Source organism: Aulostomus chinensis, chromosome 1 (assembly GCF_037954235.1).
Source record: "Aulostomus chinensis isolate RoL2024-O1b breed Wild chromosome 1, RoL_Achi_v1.0, whole genome shotgun sequence".
Taxonomy (NCBI): domain Eukaryota; kingdom Metazoa; phylum Chordata; class Actinopteri; order Syngnathiformes; family Aulostomidae; genus Aulostomus; species Aulostomus chinensis.
Genome location: NC_141320.1, coordinates 31,238,207 through 31,263,126, shown reverse-complemented (window position 1 = coordinate 31,263,126; position 24,920 = coordinate 31,238,207). Strand labels below are relative to the sequence as shown.

General features: G+C 46.6%; 5 non-coding genes across 5 annotated transcripts; 3 read left to right on the top strand and 2 right to left on the bottom strand.

The window, feature by feature from the left end:
- Positions 1-14: 14 nt before the first annotated feature.
- On the top strand, positions 15-86 carry trnae-cuc (transfer RNA glutamic acid (anticodon CUC)). The gene has a single exon. It is a non-coding gene; the product is annotated as a tRNA-Glu (tRNA).
- A 3,453-nt stretch (positions 87-3,539) lies between these two features.
- On the bottom strand, positions 3,540-3,612 carry trnak-cuu (transfer RNA lysine (anticodon CUU)). The gene has a single exon. It is a non-coding gene; the product is annotated as a tRNA-Lys (tRNA).
- Positions 3,613-20,631: 17,019 nt separating this feature from the next.
- On the bottom strand, positions 20,632-20,703 carry trnae-cuc (transfer RNA glutamic acid (anticodon CUC)). The gene has a single exon. It is a non-coding gene; the product is annotated as a tRNA-Glu (tRNA).
- A 798-nt stretch (positions 20,704-21,501) lies between these two features.
- trnaa-cgc (transfer RNA alanine (anticodon CGC)) lies at positions 21,502-21,573 on the top strand. The gene has a single exon. It is a non-coding gene; the product is annotated as a tRNA-Ala (tRNA).
- A 2,936-nt stretch (positions 21,574-24,509) lies between these two features.
- trnae-uuc (transfer RNA glutamic acid (anticodon UUC)) lies at positions 24,510-24,581 on the top strand. The gene has a single exon. It is a non-coding gene; the product is annotated as a tRNA-Glu (tRNA).
- The last annotated feature ends 339 nt before the right edge of the window (positions 24,582-24,920 follow it).

Here is a 24,920-nt window from a genome sequence, read left to right as displayed (position 1 = left end):
AGAGCTCAATGTGGTCCCTGATGGTCTAGTGGCTAGGATTCGGCGCTCTCACCGCCGCGGCCTGGGTTCGATTCCCAGTCAGGGAATGAGTTATTTAGAGGTTGAGGGAGAGGTGATCAGGTGGTCCACATGATGGTGGAGGTGATGAACTGTGAATCCATCATGCCTCCACTCTCACCCCCATTGTAGTGTTCTTGGTTCACTCTGCCATGGCCCCATGTTGAAGGGTGACTGTCTCATTCAGGTTCAACCCTTTGTTAGACTCTATTAAGTCACTGACTCCCAAACTCTGTAATCCTCCTTAGTAGCTTTGGTTCCTCGCAGCACAGAAAGTCTGTTCACTGATGTAGGAACTGGAAAACTTAGAGCTCCGGTCTTTCGTTCCTTCCTACACTGAGCAGAACAAACACAAAACAGAGAGCAGTTCCTCCTACAGTTCTCAGAAAGTCTGAGGGCACCAAAGAAAGGAGGGAAATGCAATCAATGTTGAATTATTTTACATTTCTTATATTTGATCAAAGATAGAACTTAATAAGCGTCCATCAACCTGCAGGACAAACTCCTTCACTGTGTGGGAGGTTCAGAGTCCCTGGTTTGATTGCAGCTTTGACCTGAGCAGGTGTTCATTCTCATCTCAGTAACAGGGGACACTTTATCACAGCAGTGGACAAACATCAGCATTCATCACCCAGCAGCTCCTCTGATCAACAGAACAAGCTGAAGTATTCTGGAGAATGAGGGCATGGATCCCTCTACCTCCCACATGCTAAGCTAGCACTCTACCATTGGAGCTAAGTCCCCTTTTGAGCTTCCATTTGAGTTTTCTGTTCCCATCTCTATGGTAACGGTCAGTTTTGACCCACATCTTCAATCAGCTGTAAAATTCACTAAAAACAATTTTCTATCATCCAAGTTGTTTCCATCTCTTGGTTTCCTTGGTAGGCTTCCTTATCCATGGAAATATTGATTTGAATATTTTGTTGTGGGCCTCTGGACCTTTTTTTAGTCAGTAAACCCTTGATTTCAATTAAAAAAATGATAAAATGAACCTTTGGGTTTGGCATAAAAGTCTTTTTTTCAGCAACAGAACTTTAATATAAACACTAAATGAAAAGCAGAACAAGCCAGAACACAAACTCTGCTCTGCCGTCCTTCCTGGTTACTGGGCATGGACTGCTGGAAGGGGCATTTTCCTCAGAAAGGGACAAGACGTTCATCCACTCTCACCTCTGGCCCTGGGATGAATGTTGGTGCAAGGAGCTGCACCCATCTTTCCCAGACATCCCCAATGGGGGCAAGCTTGTCAGTTCTTGCTCCGGTGTCTCTGTCGTCAAATCTGAGGACTCTTGATGTTCGTTGAAAGTTCTGAAGTGGCCTTGTGGCCCGGAAAATATTTCTGCCTGTCGATGCGTCCCAGAGACGATCAGTGGCCTCACTGCAGGATCTGAACACTCCAGGAAGAAGAAGAACACCAACAGAAGCATCCAGGTGTCCCTCATCAATGTCTTTCCACTTGTCACCATGGACTTTTTTTCCTTTGAGGTTTGTCACAGCAATGCTGACTCTTTTTAGTGACAGTGGAATGAACAGAACCATCAACCATAAACAGCTCCAAACATGTCTTGATGTCAGTGCCTCTCGTCACAGCAAACCTTGTGATTCCAGGGCTCATTTTGATGACATCAGCAGCAGCTTCCCTGCCATGTACATCAGGAGATACTGAGCTCCAGCCAATGTTCCCTGTAGTTTTTCATGTGTCTGGTTATCCTCACAAGCTCCCTGAGCTCACTGAGGACCACTGTGAGCACTGAAACTGGGAGACGGTTCCACAGGAGGGGAGCCTGATAGCTGAAGGCTCTGGCTCCATTCTACTTCTAGAACTCTAGGAACCACCAGTAACCCTGCATCCTGGGAGCGAAGGGTTCTAGCTGGATAATAGGGGACTAGGAGCTCTGTCAGGTAGGAAGGAGCCTGACTGTTGAGGACTTTGATGGTAGAAGGAGAATTTAGAATTCTATTCTGAATGTGACAGGGAGCCATGCAGAGAAGCCAGTACAGGAGAGACATGGTCTCTTCTACTAGTTCTAGTCAACACACGGGCAGCAGTGTTCTGGACCAGCTGGAGAGTTTTCAGGACCTACTTCTTCTTTTGGTCACAGGTTTGAAGATACCTGTGGAAGTGAAAGGAAAGGCTGCGAGAGACCTGCCATACCTCTCCTGTGACCTGGGACATGATGGCAGTGGTGGGATTTGAACCCAGATGATGGTGAACTACAGCTGATCGCCATGCTAGCAAACCTCTTTTGTTTGGTTTGGTTGTTGTTTAGTGACTGTGGATGAATACACAGGAGAAGTTGAGCATGAATTTGTGTTCCCTGTTCACTTGAATATATGCAGGAGTGTGAGGTGGAAATAATACTTGGAGGAGAATGAGAGTTAAGTCTCAGCGCTATGACCTGTGCTGACACTAAAACATGTCAGCCCACAGAACAAAGATGGCAGTCCTCTGGGAGAGCAAGTACACCACACATACATGAAGAAACCCTACAGGAAACAAATATGTTGCCAGAGACTTTTACTCTGTTTTTGTTGTTTACCAAAGTACAGGATTGGAAGGAGACTGATGGTCGCTGTTTGGGTCATGTGACTGAAGTCATCCAGTCACGTGACTGAAGTCATCCATTCATGTTCAAGCTCAGATAAATCCAGGCTAATTCATACCTGCTACTCAATATGGGCCTTAATTACTCTGCTGGAATTATCACTCTGTCTTAAGGGTTTTCTTCATTGTATTAAATCCACTTTAATTTCCAAGAAGTCTTCCAACTCATTCATTCATGCAAGCCACTGATCCACAAGACCTCATTGATGAGCTTCAACCTGAGACTGATTGTTTCTCGTTGGACGAGACACCCATTCAATGAGACTCATTGTCAGTCCATTGAAATCTACTGGTGTTCCTGGTGAGTTGATTTAACAACATGAGCTGACAGAATCTACGTTCAGGTAGGAACCACCACATCCAGGGGTCTGGACCTTTGAGCAGGCAGAGCCATCAAAGTAGCAGACTAAGCTAGCAGACATTAGCATTGAGAAGAAACTGATACCTGAGCCTACTTTTGGGTCTGGACCTTTGAGCAGGCAGAGCCATCAAAGTAGCAGACTAAGCTAGCAGACATTAGCATTGAGAAGAAACTGATACCTGAGCCTACTTTTGGGTCTGGTCAGGTGATGACACAATAATATGAGATCATTGTCAGACTGACGCCTGCTCAACACTGACCAAACACTACGGCATTGTGGGAAATTTCTGCTTGGCTCGCGCCCATCAATACATATGAAGAAATTTCTCCAGAATCAGAATTGACAGTGGATACAATTGAGTCCACACTGGTTTTTTCATTCTGAGTCGGGTGCAGGTGTGGACCTTCAGACACAGCCTGTGTTTGTGTTGTTCATTCAGCGATTTTTCTTTCAATTCCAATCAAAGCCCCACAGCTGCAGAAAGTGAGAGGACAAGCAGGGATGTTCAAGATGAACGCCCAACGTGGGGCTTGAACCCACGACCCTGAGATTAAGAGTCTCATGCTCTACCGACTGAGCTAGTCAGGCTACATCTGAGTAGCTTCAATAGCCTGAAGTGATCAGAGTGAGAGACGCTACAAGCTCTCCATCAGACTCACAGTCACATGAGCCATCACATGATTGATGAATGACCACAAACACCTTCATCTTTGACAAAGAAGTAAAATAAAAGGTGAACCACAGATGAGACACCAGTGGAAAAAACACTAAAGTGCTGTCAAGGAGAAACATGATTCGAGCAAACACACACACAAGTTACAGAGAGAGAACTCTCCCAGAGGGAACCACTCAAAGGAGAACCATGGAGATCATCAGGCTGGATGACCTCATCAACATGAGACAGGTGGATAGGAAACAAGCTCAGAGATGTCAGGAACATGAGATCCAAGTGGTGAGAGAGCAAGAACTGGTGAGGTTCCAGAACCAGGAGTGAGGTGAAGCCTGCATCACCCACTGGGAGCTTTTAGTCTAAGGTTCAACTTGGACTGGAATGATTTCTGGAGAGACAACGTGCAGGGAGGGAATTTGGAGATGAAGAACAAGTTCCTCTCAGGCTTTCATGGAGTTTTCAGGGGTCAAACAGACCCTCCTCTGATTGGTTGTCAGATGTGTTCTCATTGCACCACAGCCTCCAGGTTGAGGGTTCTGGTCTGAGTCAGACACATTGACTCTGATGCTGCTGAGCCTGAAGGCAGGATGAAGAAAGGAGTGTCTGAGAGAGCTTCACCAGACAAACTGTCCAGTTGAACAACAAACACTAGTCAGTAGGAATGTTGCTGCTGGGACCCTGATTCAAACCAGGGTTGCTGCAGCCACAACACAGAGGACTGACCACTAGAGGATCAGGGCCTCCTGGAGGCTGAGGTTGGAGCTGCTCTGTCTTTGTCTCACTGAGAGATCAGAGACAATTGGAGTCCACAAAGAAATCATTGAGAAATCAAGGAGAGATCAAAGAAAGAATTCTAAGATTAAAAATAGAACTCTGAGATCAAAGGTTGAAGTTCCCCAAGGTTCAGTTTTAGCTCAGACCCTCTTTAATATCTCTGTACTGCCACTTGTCGTCAGGAGACTCAGTATAAACCTCCACAGTCCTGCTGATGTCACTCAGCTGGACATCGCCGTGTCTCCCGGTGACTCAGGACCAGTTGATGTCCATTAACCTGTCATGGAGGCAGAGAACAAAACTGAGGTCTTAATTAAAGCTGGAGGCAGTGTTGTTAGGGCCTGAGCCTCCTTCTGTCCACTGCAGAAAAGTAGCAGGAGTCGTCCTGAATCCAAGGATGTATTTTATGAGAGCGGTGGGACTTGTAGTTTAGGAGGTAGAAGCCTCAGTGTGACACCAAGTGAGAATCAGAGCTGAGCCTCTTAAGAGCCCCTCCCCCGCTGCTCTCTGTCAGAGTGGAGAGGAGAGAGGATTTTTGGAGAGTTTGTTGTTTGAAAAAGGCTCATCAATCCCCAGATTGTGGTCAAAAGTTGAATGTAACATATTTTCGTCGGCATTTTTGTCAGGAATGTAGTGAAGTTATTTGTGAAGTGGAGAGAGTTACAGTGTAGACGAGAGAAGCGTCAGTTTGAGGCTATGTGTGTCTGAGGAGACAGCCTCCCATTGGTTTACATTGTAGGGTGAAAAGTGGGTCCTGGACTTTGTCATGACTCAAACAGTTTGTAGTTGGTTTCTGTTGGTTTGGTTTGCTTGACTGGTTGTTGTTTGTTGACCTTGCAAATCCATATTTAGGGTTCTGGCTTGTTCTGCTTTTCATTTTGTGTTTGTATTAAAGTTCTGTTGCTGAAAAAATAAATCCAGGGTTTAGTGACTAAAAAAAGGTCCAGAGGCCCACAACTAAATCTTCAAACCAATATTTCCATGGATAAGGAAGCCTAACAAGGTCACCAAGAGATGGAAACAACTTGGAGGATAGAAAACTGTTTTAGTTTATTTGACAGCTGATTGAAGACGTGGGTCAAAACTGACCGTTACCATGGAGATGGGAACAGAAAGCTGACACAAGAGGAAGGTTCCAGCTCTGAAAAAGGAGTTTGATCAAAATCTTGAACTGACAGTAGAAATATCCTTTTGTATGTTGACCTTTGTTGACAGAAGTCACTTTAGCTTGGCAGTGAAAAGAATGGCTGCTAGCTTGACAAAGAACTGCACAAACCAGGTTCAAGCTGGACTTTGGACCCTGGTATCTGCAACGACTCCATCAACTCCTAATCTAGCAGCTCTGCTGGGTCCAACTATTTTACAGAACATTTGACAGACCTGTGGAGCAGTGAGGACACACATGAGTGGACCTTTGCTATCTGGGTGTCCTCCAGTCACGTGACTGAAGTCATCCATTCATGTCAGTGATGTCACTTGGCAGGACTCTCATTGCCGTCTCATTCTAGAAAAGAATCCAGACTCCACCTGTCGCTCCATGATAACTGATGGACCTCTGGTTGGAGGCTGGACGATGATGTTTGGACTGGAAGGAAAACTCCTTGTCCAAATTCCATTGTGTTCAAGTTTAAAGTCCCACAATAAGAAGTAGCTGAATCTGACAGGTGGAGGTTTGGAACTACAAGATGGTGATGTTTCCTTGACTTGATGCTCTGACTGTCAGGGTGGATGACAGCTTCTTCTGCTGCTGCATCTGAGTGGCTATGATTGGAGCTTTTACCCTCCAAGGTTGTTTGGTTCCAGGGGAAATTTTAGAATTCCAGTCCCCAACCTTGGCTGTTCTGAACCTCTTCTCCTGAATCACTCCTGAGCTGCAGCAAGAACAAATACCAGTGCCAACCAGATCAACTTCATGGCTGCTAACAGCCTCAGACACTTGATTTCCATCAATCTGGAGCCAAGAAGGCCCTCACCTGTGGTTCTCCTCCAGGAGGGTCCAGGTTCTGCCATTGTGGCTCCTGGTGCCACTGCCAGAGAGCCTCAGCTGCACACTGCAACATTTCAACAGGAGATTGACATTCCTTCAAATGTCCTGACATCTGATTCCAATGGTTCTGTTCCATATTTATATTTTAAAATCAATCACACAATGAAAGCTGCCTCAGCAGGTTTAAGAGAGAGAACAAGCTAAGAGATCTGAAACCAGTAAAATATGCTTTTCTGTGTGCAAACTAGTGAGGGGCATGGAAGGATATTTTACCACCAATACAGAACCCAGACTTTAGTCATGTGATGAGATGGTGACTCTGATTATGAAGTTAATGGACAAAATGTGACTTGAAAGAAAATACATTAAAAAATACTAACTAAACTAAATAAATAAATAAAGAAGCAGCACAAATAACGTTTTCTTCTGCACAAATTTACTGGTATTAGACTGCATTTTTGGTCAATGAGTAGATGAAAGAGTGTCACATATATATTATATACATGTGAGACATGCACGTGGCTTTGGACAAATGCTCAATGAAACTGTAGGATTGTAGAATTATTTAAACGTTCCAAGTGGACTGTTTCAGGTTTCTAGAAGACACTTCAGCTCTCATCCAAGAGGTGTCTGCAGTTTTCTTCACTGATGGGAGGATTTTTGCTCTGTGGGGGCGGGACCTTCTCCAGAGGTGATTGACACATGTGAGCTCTGGGTGTCAGAGTTGTTTTGGTCAGGTTGTGAAAGGGAAGTTGACTCAACTGGTGTCTGTCAGTTAAAAGCCTCACAGTAATTCCAGAATCTAGGAGTAGAAACCAAAGTCTCCTACGACGAGGATGGGATTGGAACCCACGCCTGCAGAGCTCAATGGATCAGCAGTCCATCACCTTAACCACTCGGCCACCTCGTCTCCTGACCACCATGATGTGCTGCTTTCTCTGAGCCTTTGAAACAGCTGAACTCTTTGGAGCCCATTTGTCAGAAATGGACCCAGCAGGAGCCACTGAACACAACTCTGACATCATCAGGCTTCTTCCCAGCAGCTTGGTGCTCCAGAAGGAAGAATCCAGACCATCGCTACATCATCAGAGTGAACACCAGCTGATGTTGACCAGTTTAACAAGCCTTTGACTGCTAAATGACATCCAAGCTCAGATTCTCTTGTCCTGGTAGAACAAGTCAATGTTGAAGAAGATGAGAGCACCAGTCTCTTTCATCAAGGAAACAAGCCTCCTATCACTGTCCTATGCAGAGTTTCTTTAAAAAAAAAGTGAGACAACCTCAAGATTTTCTGTTTCCTCTTGTAGGATTTTGCCACAGAGAATCAGAGACAATCAAAAGCGTGTTGGACTTTAACGTTGCAGGACTGAACAAGTCATGACATCATCAGTTTTACCTTCACAGGTGCTCCATTTACTTTACTTTCAATTTTACAGAGGTAGAAGCTGAAATCAAAGCTGTCTGTCCAAAGAAGTGAAAGCTTCCCAGGTTGTGATGTTCTGGTCTACAGACTCTGTCTTGTATGGAGCTTCAGTCTTTAATGAAAAGACTCCTCCATTAATAACATCACTGTGCCTCTGCAGTGAATCAGTCACTCCATCCATTTTCTGTACCACTGATTTGTTAAAGGTTATGGGGGGGTGACATTTGGTGAGAGCAGGGTTCACCCTGAACAGGTCACCAGTCCTCAGGTCCACTGAACAGGTCCCCCATGTGGGATGATGGTGTTGAAGGCAGAGGAGAAGTCCAGGAAGAGAAGGTGGACATAGGAGTTCCTGCTCTCCAGATGGGTGAGGGCTGTGTGGACCACTGGTGAAATGGCGTCATCAGTGGAGCGGTGTTGCCTGTAGGCGTACTGGTGGGGGTCCACAGAGACGTCGATGGAGGCCTCTATGTGGGCCTTGACCAGCCTCTCAAAGTACTTCATGACTACTGGGGTGAGTGCAATGGGTCGGTAGTCATTTAGGCCTGTCACTGTGGAGCACTTGGGGACAGGGACAATAGTGGCAGTCTTTCGGCAGGTGGGGACAGGTGACAGCGCCAGTGAGGTGTTGAAGGACCGCGAGACTGTTGATGTTTTTAAAAGGAGGCTCAAGACTCCCCTTTTTAGCTTAGCTTTTAACTGACTTAGTCTCTCTTATCCTTTCATTTTATCACGATATCTTATTGTTACTTTAGTCTTTTAATTATTTTATTCTACTTTTTTATTAGTTCTTAAAACTTTTAGATTTTATATATATTTTATGTCATTCTGATACTTTAATATCATTGTAATTTCTGTTCTTTCCTACTCTACCTTCTTTGAGTCTTTTAGTTTTTAGCTCCAGTGTTTCCTGGTGGGGGCCCTCCACACTGGGAGGTGTGTCTGGTCCGCCCACAGGGGCGTCGTCCTTGGGATCGTCCAGGCCCGGAGAGCTGGGGGGCTCTGCATTATATGTGGAGTGTACCCGGTCTGTCCGGGTCGGGGGGTCTGGGTGGCGGCGCTCCCTGTGGTTGTGGGCTGTGGCACCTCCTGGTGAGGATGGCCCCCATAGGTGGTCTTTCCTCACTAGGATTTTCAGTGCCCTGCCATGTTCCTACTGACAGTCAGTGTGTGTATGTGTGTATGCGTGTGTGTATTTGTGTGTGTGGGGGGGTGGTGTGTGCATGTATGAGGTCATGTGGGTTGGGAAGGCCGGGTTCTTAACATGTATTTATTGTATTGTTTTATATTTTATTGAATGTTGCCTGTTTTCTCTCAGTTCTGTGAAGCACTTTGTGTTGCAGTCTCTGGATGAAAAGTGCTGTACAAATATAAATAAACTAAACTAAAGCAGACGGACGACTCGAGAATGAGAGAGGAAAGAGTAAACAAAGCAGACTCTTTTGAGGTCTTCTCCTTGGTTCCTTCATTTTTTGAGAAGACACTGGACTCAACTGCTGTCCATGATTCTGGATTGTGTTGATTGCGTTGTGAACGAGGATTTGGCCAGGTTTTGTAGGTGGGATCACTGGTGTGCAAACACACCTGACGCTGTGGAGAAAAGATGGCGAGCCACCCACAGGAGAGAGAGAGTCGGAGTGGAAAATGGCGCTGCAAACCTCACCCACCCAGGTGACACTGACCCTGACGGTGGGATTGTGGTAGGACAGAACTGACAGGTTTCACAGAGACACCTTGAATTTCTTTTGGACTGATAACGGACTGAACGAAAAGACTGGTGATGAACGGGAGAGACTCTGATCATTGATTTGTGAGATTGAGTTGTAAATTGAAATACTTTGGCCCTGAGTTTTATTTTTATGACTTTGTTTTGTTCACGTTTCCTGATTGTGTGCCAAATCGGTGTTACATGAGTGGGTTGTTGAAAGGGAGTTCAAGCTTGGATAGAGCCGGTGAAACAACCCAACAGGAAGAGGGAACGTAGAACTAAAACTCATAAAAAGGCTGAACCAAGATCAAATGAGAACCTAGACTGAGGAAACTCAAATAGACACCGTGAAGTAAACAAACAATCATAGAAATCCAGCCACCAAATTTAACCTCAACTCAAATAAGTCGGGTTAACTTCAAATAAGACTCAAAAGAGGTCAATAACCTGATTCTCCTGAGGTCTGGTTTCTGTCTGTTGGTTGGAGGGAGACTCCTTTATTGAATGTGTGTGGATGTAAAGGGTTTGGTACCAATAGTTTTTGTTTTTCTGACATTTTCTGTCTATAAAGAAGTCGGCAGTTTTATTCACTGACTAGTCTGTGGTCTGTTATTCTTACATTAGAATCAACCACTCACATGAGCCTAAAATCTCTGGTCCTCCACCTGAAGTGAGACACATGGGAACTTTGACCCTCATCAACCATGCAGGGAGGAGTTCTCAGAGTCTGATTGTGCTGATGAATCATCAGAACTCTCCATCACGCCGTGACGAGGACATCTCAGTGTCAAATCTGTCATTTCCTGCTGCCAGTAGGTGGCGCTGTGGTCACTGCTGACCTGTAGATGTGTTCAGACTGGGATGTTGATCAAACCTGGAAGTTTCAAACAGATCTGACAGGTGGAGAGGATTCAGAAGAGTTGAAGCTTCATTTTAGTTGGAGCCTGAAAATGAGGTGAGACTGAGGGCTCCCAGGAGTTGCAGGTAGGTGCTGCCCCCTAGTGACCCAGTGGAGAACAACATGTAATGACGTGAACGTTCTCCATTTTTCCAGTTCTTGACTTCATTCATCCTCAAACTTCTTCAAGCTGGAAGAGAGTGAGATCATTTAAAGTAGAGAGTCAATAATCAGCATCTCATCACTCATTTGTTCTCTGGTGGTGACCTCACGACTCAGCAGTGTGACATCACACATTTCGCTGATGTCATCCTCAAGTGTGTCACTCAGTTCATGCAGCCTTCATTGTTTTATTTTATTATTTCCTTTCACTTTGATCTTCACAAAGACAAAGTGCGTCTGATGGAGGCATCGCTGACAGAGTGGAATGTTTCCATGTTGCCATGACAACGTGAGGCCCCTCACCTCCTCTGTTCCTTCTGCCGGTCGGCGTCAGAAGAGCAAGATGGCTGCTTCTCCATCTGGGTGGATGAGCAGCTCCTCCCATCTCAGGCAGACGCTCCCTGGCTGCATGTCAGCAGCTCCTCAAAGCTCCTTCTGGTTTCTTTGCTCTCCTGATGCTGCGCTGGTGGATTTGTCCACCTCTCACTCTCCAGGGTTCTCAGCCTCATGTTCTCTCCCTCCTGTTCCAGCTCCTCCAAGTTTCCAGTGGAAGTTTGGCTTTTGTTTGCTACTTTGTCTTTTCTCCTCTGTTGGTGCTTTGAGTTCCTTTGTTGTTCTTTGTCTTTTCATCATTCAAGCCTCCTTTTGTTGAACGCTCCTCTCCCCCGTCTGTATTTGGGTCCTGTTCTCCTCCACTTTGGCCAAGAAGGCGGCCCAACAAGAGTCACCAGTGATGTCACAGCTCCTGGATGCCCCGCCCCTTCATCTGGTGCAGGTTGTGTGATGTCACTGAATCCCACTCAGACCAGACCAGTCAGAGATCAGTGTGTTTGTGTCAGTGATGTCATCGCTGCTGACGTCACAGCCCTCCATCCACACACGCCAGACTGAGGTGGAGGAGGTGATGTTGGGGTTTTCAAGGTCTTCGTCATGAGTGGGAGGGGCTGAGCTGGTGAATGATCAGCTGACCTGGTCTGGGCTCAGTTCAGATGTTGAGCCACTGCTGACTGCCGTTTGCCTGAGGAAGACCCAACGTTCCCCTCAAGAAATGGAGGGCAGTTTTTAGTGCAGCGTTCATTCTGGTTGGAGTTTTCCTTTCCTTTGCCCTGCACCTCTCTGGTGGGGAGGTGCTCCCTGTTGACGAGGACTCAGTGGAGAAGACTGGACCAGGACCTTCACTGGTTCAAGGAGCACCGAGGCAAAGGGAGGCCCAGACCAGCAGCCAGGGTGACCAGTTTGAAAACCTGCTCCTCTTCCATGCTGACTTGTTGGTGTCTCCTCTTTTATTCCTGAGTGATTTTAATCTCAGCTCTCTGAACCTGAATGGAGCAGAACCAGGAAATCATTGCAGGAAATCATGGAGGAGAAATGAATGAATGAGACTTCCAGTCAAACTGAGACAAACGTCCAGGTTTGGTCATCAAAGATATCTGACATTCATCAGTAGACTGACAAAGATGCTCATTATTATTGCAGCAGATTAAACTAGAGAATAAAGAGGGTCTCACTTTGGAAAAAAATATTGCAGTATATTTTTGTTTTATCAGAGAGGCTTTAATGTCTGTCTTTGATGTCTAAACTCTGACTCTGATGTCATTGGTGGTGACTGAATTCTACCCCCTGACAGACTGAAGGCTCATATTGGTGATGCAGGTAGGTGCTGCCCCCTAGTGACCCAATGGAGAACGACATGTAATGACATGAAGATTCTACATTTTTCCACTTGTGAGATAAAAATACCTCACAGCAAGAAGGTTCAGGGTTCCAGTCCCGGCTGGAGCACAGGATCTTTCTGTGTGAGTCTGCATGTTCTCCTGTTCCTGTGTGGGTTCTCTCTGGTACTCCAGCTTCCTCCCACAGTCCAAAGACATCAAGAGGGGACGAGGCTGATTGATACTCTAAATTGACTGTAGGTGTGACTGTGAGAGTGAATGGTTGTCTGTCTCTATGTGTTGGTCCTGTGATGGACTGGTGACCTGTCCAGGGTGAACCCCGCCTCTCACCTGTAGACTCTGCGATAGGCTCCACCCCCATGACCCTGAACAGGAATAAGTGGAAGACAATGGATGGATGGATGTTGGAAACGACTGCAATACAGTATATAAATATTCTAGTTCCATACATGGGAACCTGGTTCTTCTGCTCTTTAACATCCTGCAATAGGAATGGACCGTCTATGACAAAGTATCAATAAATCTATCAAGGAGGAAGAAGAATTCTGATCAAAGAATTGAAGTCAATCTGGAGATCAGTTGATCTATGGAAGGAGGAGGAGGAGGCATCCTGTGCTTTTATCTCTCTGTTCATGTTTCCTGCTGAGTGTGTGTGTGTGTGTGTGTGTGTGTGTGTGTGTGTGTGTGTGTGTGTGTGTCCCAGCTGCAGCAGTCAGTTCAGGTTCCTTCAGTGTGACTGAGGGAGGTTTCTGTCCGATGGTTTCTCCCAGTGTGAACACAGCCTGACTGCTGATGCTGTGCCGACTCTGACAGTGGTTCAGTTTTTCTCAGTGGCTTTGTTGCTGCTCTCAGATCAGAATGAAAGTTCTCTCAACTCTGAGTTCAGCCTCCACAACATCGAGTCACTTGTTTTTCCTTCCTTTGATCAAATAGCGAACGCTTTTGGACGAGGAGGGAGGAAACCACGGCGTTTCACTGCTTTACATTTAGAATCTCACGCCAAGCCGGAGAAGCAGGTCCTGAATCAGTCACGTGGTCACTGCCGGCTGAAGAGGCTTCGGACGTCACCACATACGTCATCAAAACGCGCTTCACAGAACGAGACGAAGACGCGGGAGGTTTTCAAACAACAAGGAAAGAAGGAGAAGTCCGTGAACCCCCGGCCTCGGTCTTTGTCTCCTGAAGGCTGAGTGGCGCCGGTAGAACCTCAACATGTGCGCCGCGCAGCTGCTGCGGGTGTCGGTCCAGGAGCGGATCCTCGCCGCCGCTGAAGACTTCCTGCTGCAGCTGGGAGAAGGAGACTCAGCGGCTGGAGTCCCGGTGCTGAGAGCGCTGCTCACCGAGCGGCTGGCGGCGGCCGCGGAGCAGATCGTGGCTCTGCTGGAGGAAACCGTGGCGGAGTACGAGCGGGAGAACCGCCGGCAGAGGTTGCTGCTCGATGCCGTGCTGAAGCCCCGAGTCAGGCTGGACAGAGCAGGTGAGTCCCCCAGGGACCTGCTGCATTGTTCCCAACATAAAGGGAGGTTTTAGTAGCTCAGGAAACAAAGTCTAGGAATTCTAGCTGGAGCTTCATCAGACCAAGTGGTCCAGACCAGCTGGAAAAACCCCTGAGACAAAGTCAAAGAGCAGGCAGCACAATGTTGGTGGGACTCAGTCAGCACACACACACACACACACACACACACACACACACACACACACACACACACACACACGTGTCAGCAGTCTCTCTGTCTCCAGCAAGTCACATGATATCCAAATGAGTCCCGTCAGAATGAACCAATGTTACAGTCGATTTAGGGGACAAAATCCAAAGGCAAACCTCCTGCAGACACCAGTGAAGCTCTGTTGTTTCATTTCAATGCAGTTTCAGTCCAGATCAGTGAGTCCAGAGTTGCTAGCTTGACAGCTAAACATGAGCATCACAACACTCAGCAGGACCATAGCTTTTCTTTAATCTCTTCTTTTTAATCCTCCCTTTTCTTTCTCACCTGTCTTCATTCTTTTTGACAGTTTTTCCACACTATCATCACGTTCAAGTCAAGTCAATTTTATTTGTTTGAACCAAATCACAACAAAGTTCTCTCATGACTCTTTACTAGTAGAGCAGGTCCAGCACCAAACTCCTTCAATGAACCTCCACCCAACAGTTCTCCATCAGCAGCACATCCTGCAACAGTGGTGATGAAAACCTTCCTTTTAACAGGCAGGAACGTCGAGCAGATCCAGGATCAGTGGGGACGGCCTTCTGCTTTGACTGGTTGGGGGGAAAGAGAGCAGGAGAGCAGGGCAGAGACAAAGACAGAGAATGGAGGAAGACAGATATGCAGAAGGAAAGAGAGGGACAGAGATAAAGAGAGAGAGAAAGGAAGAGACTGATGGACAGACGGGGACGTGAGCAGGTGGAGCTACGGGTGGCAGCTTGAGCCTCTTCAGGTCTGCAGCCTCCTCAGCAGCACCAGGATCTGGGATGAGGGGAGAAGAGGAGTTAGTAATGTGTGTGATTTATGTATGACACATATAGGAGGACAGAGAGGAGGAGAGAGAAGCCCAGTGCCCAGTTCTGTGTTGAGGGAATGCGTTGCTCTGCAGCTCACCTCCAAGCTGCTAGGGGGTGTGGCTGTGTCTTTCTATGGTTTCGGGGGCTCTTGTCAGATTCCAAAACAAAACTATTTCCAACAGAAAGTCCAGTGCTTCTCTTTGAACGACTTTGTTTTCATGAATCAAACTTAAAACCTTGAACATGAAAAACACGACTTGTGGCCATTTTCTTCCGGAGACGCACATTTTGTCGTGGAGGTTCTTCCACCTCTAAATGCATTCGGCGACTCCTCTGAACGGACCAATCACAGTCCTTGATGTTCACGTCACGACGTGTCGACACAATGAATAGTCAGGACATTTTGGAGGTGCACGTCTGCTGCGGCGTAGGGTCCATGTAGGTCTGCGTCGACAGTGTAGGTACGGCGTTGATGCCATGCAGAAGCATAAACCAGGTTGAAGCCTACAGCAAAATATCGAAGGGCCGGTTTAAGCTGTCCTAACTATAAGTTTGATCAAAAAGGAAGGTCTTGGGGGGGGGGGGGGGCATCCCGGACTCAAACCGTTCCACAGGAGGGGAGCCTGATAGCTGAAGGCTCTGGCTCCCATTCTACTTTTAGAACTCTAGGAACCACCAGTAACCCTCCATCCTGGGAGCGAAGGGTTCTAGCTGGATAATAGGGGACTAGGACTGCTTCACTCAGCCTTGCCGTGTCGTGTGTGTGTGTCAGGCTGGCCCAGGATGCTGTGCATGTTGCTTCTTTTTTGACATTAAGATGTAGGCTGACACGGATATTATAAAGGCCTACTTTAAAAAAAGAAAGATTTTTCTTGGCGACCTTGGGTTGGACTGGCCGTTCAAGAATTGTCCATTTGTCCCATTATAGACACTAACATTCCAACGAGTGAATGTGATTATGAATGGACCAAAACCATTCAGCAGAGGGGACCTATGACCTTTGACCTGGGTGACACAACGTTGATCCAAGCATCTGAAGCCAGCGTTTCTGTTCCCAGTTTGCTGACTGGTCGTCAGTAGCAGGACGTCTCTTTTCATTGAGTTGATTTCTGTTTCTGTCTGTTGCTCCGCTGTTTCAGAGTCAAATGAAGAGATTTCTGATGTTGCTGTTTGTGTCCTGCAGATGTGGAGCAGCTGCTGGTGATTAAAGAAGAGGTTCCCCCTGAGCTGCAGGACCCAGAGCCCCCCCACATTAAAGAGGAGTGGGAGGAGCTCTGGACCAGTGAGGAGGGAGCGCAGCTTCAAGGGCAGGAGGAGGCTGATATCACCACGTTCCCCTTCACTCTGGTCCCTGTGAAGAGTGAAGGGGACGAAGAGAAACCTCAGTTCCCACAGCTTCATCAGAGTCTAACTGAGGAGAACTTGAAAGAAGAGTCTCTGAGCAGGAGCCCAATTCATCCTCTGAAAACAGAAGCTGATGGAGAAGAGAGTGGAGGACCAGAACCAGAACCAGCCAGCAAGGTAGATCCAGATACACTTGTACAACCTAAGACTGAAGACCAGATGTCAGACTCTTCTGAAGCTGAGACTGAAGTCAGTGAGGATGATTGGGTCAGACCTGATAACACGGCCACCTCTGAGCACAAGGAACCCTTTGGCTCAAGGAGGAATTTGCTTCAGAAACTGAGCCCAGGACAGGAAGTGAGTCATTGCAGCTCAAAAGAGCAAAAACTAAAAACTGGAAGAGAATCAGAAATCATCAGGAACGTGACCTTTGGTCCTTCTGAATCTGAGACAGAAGTCAGTGAGGATGAGCGTCCATTTAGGTGCTCAACATGCAGTAAAGGTTTTCGTTACAGAAGTAGTTTGGATACTCACATGAGAACACACTCTGGTGTGAAACCATTCCCATGCTCAGTGTGTGGCAAAAGATTCTCAGAAAAGCGACATCTTAAAACGCACATGAGAACACATACTGGAGAAAAACCATTCCCCTGCTCAGTTTGCGGCAAAAGATTTTCTGTAAAGGGATGTCTGAATAGACACATGAGAACACATACTGGAGTGAAACCATTCCCATGCCCAGTTTGTGGTAAAAGATTCTCAACGGGGAATCTGAAATCACACATGAGAACACACACTTTGGAGAAACCATTCCCCTGCTCAGTTTGTGGCAGAACGTTTTCAGAAAAGGGATGTCTGAAAAGACACATGAGAACACACACTGGAGAGAAACCTTTTCCATGCTTACTTTGTATCAAAAAATTTTCAGAAAAGGGATGTCTGAAAAGACACATGAGAACGCACACTGGGGAGAAACCATTCCCCTGCTCTGTTTGTGGCATAAAATTTTCAGATAAGGGATGTGTGAAAAGACACATGAGAACACATACTGGGGAGAAACCATTCCCTTGCTCAGTTTGTGGCACAAGATTCTCAGTGAAGGCACATCTAGAATCACACATGAGAGCACACACTGGGGAGAAACCATTCCCCTGCTCAGTGTGTAGTAAAAGATTCTCAGAAAAGGGACATCTGAAAAGACACATGAGAATGCACACTGGGGAGAAACCATTCCCCTGCTCAGTTTGTTGCAAAAGATTTTCAGAAAGGGGATGTCTGAAAAGACACATGAAAGTGCACACTGGGGAGAAACCATTCCCTTGCTCAGTATGTCATAAAAGATTCCCAGAAAAGGGACATCTGAAAAGACATATGAAAATGCACACTGGGGAGAAACCATTCCCCTGCACTGTGTGTGGCAAAAGATTCTCAGAAAAGGGATGTCTGAAAAGACACACGAGAATGCACACTGAGGAGAACCCTTCCCCTGCTCAGTTTGTGGTAAAAAATTCTCAGAATAGGGACATCTGAAAAGTCACATGAGAACCCACACTGGGGAGAAACCATTTCTCACGACTTGGCTCTGAAGCAATGGCAAAACAGTGGGAGATGTGGGTAGGAAGCCAAATAATGTTTTTTTTAACCAAGAAAACAACAACAAAACAAAATAGAACAAAAAGAGCCATGGGATTTGACAGGCAATGGAGTCAATGTTATGGTTGCATGAGTGTAAGGGAGCTGTAAGGAAGAGATGTTGGCTGCTGAAAATGAAAGTGACAATGGATGAGGAGGAAGAGCGGCTCCTGGCCGGCAAGGCGGGTTCTTTATGAAGAGAGCAACTAACCAACTAGGAGGAATGAACAGCTCCCCACTCTCCAGCTCCCTGCTGCAACACAAGAAACATCATGAAAGACATCAGCCAAGGGACCATCACACCCCCCTACAAGAACAGGGTCCTGAAGGGAATCCCGCTACCAAAATACCATGAATGTAATTTTTCTTGAATCCCAAAATGATAATTCACTAAACCTCTAAAAACCATATACGTCCCCCATTGGACTGCTCAGATAAGGTCAAACTATCAGGAGGGGAACCAGTGGCCTGCTCCGGTGGTCCAGCATCTCTTGTTGCAATTTAAGAGGCTAGGAAAAGACAAGAGGAGAACCAGAGAGAGGAAAACCGGTCACAATCAAATACCACACTGAGGAACTCTAGACAACACGTCCACCACCACTTTGTTGGTCCCCTTCACATAGCGAATATCCAGTATGACTGCAGGAACAGAGACCACCTGACTGGTCTCTGGTTGGGACACTGCAACGAATGAAGGAAGGTGAGTGGATTATGGTCAGTGGAGACAACGTGTCTACATGGAGAACAATGATGAGAACACACAGCTGAGAGACATCAGTCTTGCTGAGTTAGTTAACAAAGCTCCTCAGGTCAGGAAAACTTGAGACGACGCAACAGAGAAACTTCCTTTGTCCATCCTGTGTTGTGTGACTGAAGCTGAGGAGAAACTGAAACTAATCATGGTGGTGGAGGCCAGACATGAAGGTTGTGGGTGTAAAGAGTTTTTGAAAGCAGAAGGGAAAACACATCAGGAAAGAGACAGGATGAAGCTGAAATCATGGAGCCACCATTGGACAGGAGGGTGTGAGGGCTGATCTGATTTCTCTGAGGTCACCATCAAAGATCCACTTGGCACCAAGTACTGATCTTTATATTGATGTATTGATCCCTGATCAAACACTGAATTGTCTTTGAGATGTGTGAAAATAAATGAGTGGGCGGAGTCTCTGATATCAGTGATGTCATCCAGCTGATGGAGAAATATGTGACATCAGCTGGAGCCTCCGGTGAAGTACCTTTAGTAGTAGTACACATGCAGTATACGCTCAGTACCGGCTCCTACACAGACACAGCGAGCGCTGCTTTAACAAATACATGGTTCCTATGGGAGGGATTGGTTGGATTTCCGGTGTATCAGGACCAGGACTGAAGTTGGTCCCTGACCGTCCTGGAGGGGCGGCTGTAACACAGGATGAGTTTTCACAGTGAAGGTCTTCTTCTTCTACAGCTGAATTAAAGTGTAAACAGCCGTCTACACACCTTTAACTGTCCTTATAAACTTGTCTTTTAATAAACTTTCTGTTCTCTTTTAAAGTTGTCAGTGCTTTTGTTGACATGCAGAGGCTCTACTTGATCACCACCCTGGTGTTTGACTATTTGGAGTGGATGTTCTTGTTATGATTTGTCTGTTTATCTGCTGCCCCCACGACCTGCGGTGGGAGCTAATTAGCAGTATGCACCAAAACCTAGTTAGACATGGATGCTCTCAAACCAAATCCCTGCCATCGTTCGAAATAATAAAAACACAAGAACACATCTGAGGTTCCTTTTTACCTGGAATGTTCCTTTCAGAGCTTTAAGACTGAGGAGAAGGATTTTAAACTCTGTTCTGGATTGGTGATGTGGTCTCTCCTCCTAGTTCCTGTCCATGCACTTCTTCCTCCACTTCAAGACTGCAGCTGCTTTCTGGAGCAGCTGCAGTCTTGAAGTGGAGGTTCACTTTTCTGGACCTTTGGCCTTCCCAGCTCACCAGGGTGCTCCCAGCAACTGGAGACAGTTCTGGACCCATTGGGTCTGGTCCTGCTGACGCTATCTGCAATGCTCGTGCTAGCGCGAGTGGATAGGCCTGCCATTTAAATACCATCTTACTCACTCCACAGCAAATTCCAGGCGACTGAAATAAAACTCCAGAATATCAATTTAAAGTGTTTGTTGATAGAATCATTCTGGGGAGGAAACTTTTAGTACATCGCGGTTCTTTTTGAGGGACAAACCTCAGATTTCAGGTGTAATTTTACCTCTCCTCTAGTCGGTAGAAGTGGGCTCACGTTACAGCTTCAGAGGACTGTTATGCTACTGACTGAATGTATTCCTCAGCCATTGATGAGTCGGCCGATATTTATCTATAATATATATTTATATATCCAGTGACTTCTACCAGTGCTGTCTCTGTGCTGGGCTCTAAAACCAGACTGAAACCCTCAAATCAACTCTTGTTATGGAGGAAGTCACTCAGCTGATTAGCAGCTGCTTTCTCCAGGATTTTAGAGAGGAGGGGAGGTCAGCTATCAGTCCATAGTTGGCTAGAACCTCAGGGTATCCACAGCTTCCCTGACCAGGACTTGAACCCTAGGCTGTGGCAGTGAGAGCACCAATTCTAGCCACTAGACCATCAGGGACCACACTGACCAGAGTTTGTCCTTGCAGGAGTCAGTGACTTAATAGAGTCTAACAAAGGGTTGAACCTGAATGAGACAGTTTCCCTTCAACGTGGGGCCATGGCAGAGTGAACCAAGAACACTACAATGGGGGTGAGAGTGGAGCCATGATGGACTCACAGTTCATCACCTCCACCATCATGTGGACCACCTGATCACCTCAACCTCTAAATAACTCATTCCCTGACCGGGAATCGAACCCGGGCCGCGGCGGTGAGAGCGCCGAATCCTAACCACTAGACCATCAGGGACCACACTGAGCTCTCCAACAACAGAGACTATAAACAATGACTCAAGAACACAGGACTCTGTGGTCTCAGCTTGAGATGCAGAGGGTCCACCAAGACCACCAGACACCTCAGCCCCCTAAAGACAGTCCACCCCCAGGATCCTGTCCCCCTCTGCTCCAACTCAGCCCTCCATTCATAACGTGACTTTGTCTCAGTCTCTTCACAATGCCAGTCACTGAAACACTGACAATGTGATGGGGGCTTCCTGTCTTTACTGCATTTTTTTCAAGGCTCACAACTGCTACTTCCTACAGTCGTCTCTACTGTGTACTTGTACTACCAGTTGTTATGAGCAACTGTGGATTTCTAAATATTCCAGTCCTCAGTTTGCAACTGTATAGTGATGATGGGTCAGTTTAGAGCTGTCAATCAATGTTAATAATTGATCTTAACATCTGAAGATTATTTTAGGAACACAAATACTTTTACTTCATTCTGAGGATGAGCAGACGTTCAATATAATTCTCATTTCCTGGTCAAAGACTCCTGCTAGTCAGAGAGGATCTGGGCTGGATTGGAAAGCTTCAGAGAGGAAAACCTTCACTCTGGACTGAACTGAGAACGGAGCAGCCTCAGCTTCCTGGAGCCTTACTTGCCTCTGTGGTCTAAGGCTGTGTGGGCTGACATCACAGTGAAACTACTGAGATCACAGAGCCTTTGAGATCACAGGCTGACTTCCTTTTTATCCCTAAAATGAAGGAGAAAAATGTTGTGTCTGTGTTTGTGTTGCTGCATCAGTTAAACAGTGACTCTGACAGAGGGGATGTAGCTCAGTGGTAGAGGGCATGCTTCGCATGTATGAGGCCCCGGGTTCAATCCCCGGCATCTCCAGCTGGTCCTTTGGAGCCTTCATCTTACCAGCTAAATTGATCCATAAATGTGACAACAGTTGATAACAAACTACCAGAAGAGAAACCAGTCTGTTGCATATCAAAGTATTTGTAGCTGGGTCAGTGTGACTGTGAGCCTTCATAGCCAGCATGAAGGAGCTGGTTTTATCTTTGCTGGGGAAATCCCACACACAGCTGCTCTCAGTTCCAAATGTGTGTGTCCTCACTCCTCCGTCCTCCTGCTGCCCTCAGAATACAGACACAATTCAACCTGGCAAGTTTGGAGCATAGAAGTGCTCCTGAAGAGATGTGTGTCAGCCCACAGCTGGCTGTTCTTACCTGGAACCTCAAGATGAAACTGCTTCCACAGATTGGAAATGAATCTGATGTTGACTTTTGGACAAATCACCTGTTCATCAGTTCATCATCACTTCCATCCATTTTCTACTGCTTATCTTGTTATAGAAAGGAGTCTATCTGCTGTGTGACTGAGGCAGTTACTGTGAGCTGCTGCATGTCTCAGTGTGTGTGTGTGGGGGGGGGGCTGTGTGTGACTGGTCAGCTGCCAAGGATTATTGATGAGATCAATCATGATCAGCTCAGAGATCACGGCACAGAAGAAGGAGACTTTTTGATTTTTGGGGGTTCAGTTTCTAAGTCAGACACATCATCACAATTTGAAGTTTTCCTCCAGTAAAAAACAAAACAACACAAAACCAAACAAAAACATGATTTGACTTTTGATGTCTACATTTTTTGGAAATTGTGAGTCCAACAAGCAGGAGGCCGTTTGAGCTTGGAAACTGTGAAGCATCACCAGTAACTGCTGGTTAATTTACAGTTGTTTCCTCCAAAAAGTTTAAAATGAATGAATAAACCTTTAATACTACAGTTAGAAAGTAGTATTTTGCTATCATCTAATTTGATAGGTGGCGCTGTCACCAAAAAACAAAAGTCCAACAAATGCATTTTATCATCCAATTCAGTAGGTGGTGCTGTGGGGTCCTGGAACTGCAGCTCTCAGGTGCTGCAGAATCTCCTCTTGCAAAGCCTCACAGTTCAGAGTCGTTCCAGAATCTAGGAGCAGAAACCAAAGTCTCCTACGACGAGGAACGTCGTGGGATTGGAACCCACGCCTGCAGAGCTCAATGGATCAGCAGTCCATCACCTTAACCACTCGGCCACCTCGTCTCCTGACCGCCATGATGTGCTGCTTTCTCTTAGCCTTTGAAACAGCTGAACTCTTTGGAGCCCATTTGTCAGAAATGGACCCAGCAGGAGCCACTGAACACAACTCTGACATCATCAGGCTTCTTCCCAGCAGCTTGGTGCTCCAGAAGGAAGAATCCAGACCATCGCTACATCATCAGAGTGAACACCAGCTGATGTTGACCAGTTTAACAAGCCTTTGACTGCTAAATGACATCCAAGCTCAGATTCTCTTGTCCTGGTAGAACAAGTCAATGTTGAAGAAGATGAGAGGACCAGACTTTTTCATCCAATGCTGGAACAGCGTTAGACTGAAGGTCTGAAGGTCCCTGGTCTGGTCCAGGTTTCAACAGGGGACCAGCATCAGCCAGCATTTAAATGTGGACAGCAGTGGAGGTGAAGCCCACATCAAGGAAACCAGCCTCCTATCACTGTCCTGTGCTGAGTTTCTTTAAAAAATGTGAGACAACCTCAAGAGTTTCTGTTTCCTGTGTTGGATTTTGGCTCAGAGAATCAGAGCCAATCAGAAGCTTGTTGGTCTTGGATGCTGGTCATCAGGGGCAATGAGGGGCTCAGTGTCTTGCTCAAGGACACTTCAACATGGTCACCAGCTGAAGTGAGAACTGAACCAGCAACTCTGCTAGACGGCCACTCTTCCTCCAGGCCGTGCCCCCCGAACCTGAATCATCATGATGTCATTATTTGTTGCTTTAATTCACCAAATGTGTGACGTGGTGAGTTTGTCAGGAGTTTAAAGACCAAAGTTGTGAACACACAGAGAAGTAAACCTGTCAAAGCTGCTTCACTTGATGAGAGAAACTGAGGAACTGATAGAAGAGCAACAAAGAAAATGGAGTCAGAAGGTCGTCTTCTTCACCGCTCAGTCACAACACTGACACACACACACACACACACACACACACACACACACACAAATAGTTTGTCTTTGAGAGAGGACAAAAAATGTTTGACTGTGCTGACATGAACTTTCATTGTCTAATTTCAGTCTCCTACAAAAGTGTGTGAATGTGGTCGTTGTGGCCGAGTGGTGAAGGCGATGGACTAGAAATCCATTGGGGTCTCCCTGCTCAGGTTGGAGTCCTGCCAACAACGTTAAACTGTTTAAAATTTAAATTTGACGCATTTTTCCTCTACACTGTCCTTCATCACAGCATTTAACATCAGGACTGCTCCCAGATCAGCTCCATGACCTCATCTTTGCACCAGAGTACCGCCCAAGTTCATCAAAAACGGCCAAGCATAAATATATAATATGTATATAATGTGAACACACCTTTACAGGTGCGTTAACGTGCTTAATAATAGAGAATGAGTGAAGGGTGCGTTCAGAGTGGAGTGCAGTACCACAGTCAGGCCAGCAGGTGGGGCTTTCGTTGGTGCTGTCTACCTAATTGCGGTGTCTGTGCTCTGCCAGCAGAGGTCGTGCTTCCCCACCAATCTTCTCGGGTGTCTGAGTGGTGCCGCCATGTTCAGGTCGTAGCAGGAGGACGTAGGTTAGTACTTGGCAGTTCGGACGTAGCGAAAGTCACGTTATGAATGGAGGGCTGAGTTGGAGCAGAGGGGGCAGGATCCTGGGGGTGGACTGTCTTTAGGGGGCTGAGGTGTCTGGTGGTCTTGGTGGACCTTCTGCATCTCAAGCTGAGACCACAGAGTCCTGTGTTCTTGAGTCATTGTCTATAGTCTCTGTTGTTGGAGAGCTCAGTGTGGTCCCTGATGGTCTAGTGGCTAGGATTCGGCGCTTTCACCGCCGCGGCCCGGGTTCGATTCCCGGTCAGGGAATGAGTTATTTAGAGGTTGAGGGAGAGGTGATCAGGTGGTCCACATGATGGTGGAGGTGATGAACTGTGAGTCCATCATGGCTCCACTCTCACCCCCATTGTAGTGTTCTTGGTTCACTCTGCCATGGCCCCATGTTGAAGGGTGACTGTCTCATTCAGGTCCAACCCTTTGTTAGACTCTATTAAGTCACTGACTCCCAAACTCTGTAATCCTCCTTAGTAGCTTTGGTTATTGATGATCTGCAATGGTTCGTGGGGGTGGAGCCTATCCCTCAGGTGAGGGGCGGGGTTTATCCTGGACAGGTCACCAGTCCATGGCAGGGCCATCACATAGAGACAG